The following is a 1,356-nucleotide window of genomic DNA, read 5'->3' as shown; positions in this document are numbered from 1 at the left end:
TATGCCACAAACCGTACACAATAATATGACAAGTGGGTAGGTTTAAATGCTAAGCGTAGTACGAATCATAAAATGTTAGGATGCCAGTCTATTGTTAATATTCATTAGTTCCCGAGCAGCGCAGAAGTCACAAAAATGCTTCATACAACATGAGGCCACACAAATGTTTTCCGATGATGATGATGATTATGATGCTTGGTTTGTTGGGCGCTCAAATGCGCGGTTATCAGCGCCCGTACAAATTCCCAACCTTAGCTCAGTCAAATTTCGCCACTTTCATGAATGATGATGAAATGATGAGGACAACACAAGCCCCGTCATCTCAAGGCAGGTGGAAACCCCTGACCCCGCCGGGAATCAACGACGGGACCCCGTTATCGGGAAACGAGAACGCCACCGGAATGTTTTCCGAGGGCCGGCCGGGGTGGCCGAGCGGTTCAAGGCGCTATAGTCTGGAATCACGCGACCGCTACGGTCGCAGGTTCGAATCCTGCCTCGGGCATGGATGTGTGTGATGTCCTTAGGTTAGTTAGGTTTAAGTAGTTCTAAGTTCTAGGGGAATGATGACCTAAGATGTTAAGTCCCATAGTGCTCAGAGCCTGTTAGGTTTCAAAAAATACTCGGATAGCAAGATCTCATAAATACGTGAACTAACTATTATGGAAAAGCATTCGGCAATATGATGTTATGTGATAGCCTGAAAGATCTACACAGCAATCAGCACATTCTCGACGTTTGGCGATCACATCGGCGTCTGAATTCAGTGCTCGAGAGCTCGAGTGACAACAACAGGCAGGAGGGCCTGCGCACATCAATAAAGGATTCTAGAAGACACAAACCCAGTATTAATACACAGTTCACTAAAATACTAAAACCAACAGCCAAGCACCGGGTAGCGCCAAATGAAGTAAGAGATGTTAAATGTTATAGTGTGACATCCGCAGTTACAATTAAAGCAGTATTTCATTACACAATCTCCAATGACGTGAAATTTCACTTGATAGATTTATAAACCACGACTAGTTCAAGGAGATAATGACCAGACAATCCGCACACAACCTTAAACACCAAAGCATCGTTTGACGGCACACAATTGTTACTGTTATAGTTGCCAACCAAAAGGAAGTTGGCAATTCCTATTTAGATTGGTGTCTGAAGTTTTACACAGAGAATAAACTTTGATTCATACAATTGACCACTTAACATATTAACAGTAATAATAAAAAAAAGGAATAGCCGAATATCGGCCACACTTGTAATGCAACGGAACCAGGGCACAGCGCAGTTGCATGGACTTGCAATACCAAGTATCGCGGGCCCACATCCAAGTGATTTAAGGAATGACTAACGAAAATC

General features: G+C 43.5%; 1 non-coding gene across 1 annotated transcript; it reads left to right on the top strand.

Annotated features, from left to right (window-relative positions):
- The first annotated feature begins 418 nt into the window (after positions 1–418).
- On the top strand, positions 419–502 carry Trnas-gga. The gene is given in 2 exon segments: positions 419–458; positions 468–502. It is a non-coding gene; the product is annotated as a tRNA-Ser (tRNA).
- Positions 503–1,356: the final 854 nt, after the last annotated feature.

The sequence above is a fragment of the Schistocerca americana genome, chromosome 7, assembly GCF_021461395.2.
Source record: "Schistocerca americana isolate TAMUIC-IGC-003095 chromosome 7, iqSchAmer2.1, whole genome shotgun sequence".
Lineage (NCBI taxonomy): Eukaryota > Metazoa > Arthropoda > Insecta > Orthoptera > Acrididae > Schistocerca > Schistocerca americana.
This window is presented reverse-complemented; position numbering and strand designations above follow the sequence as displayed.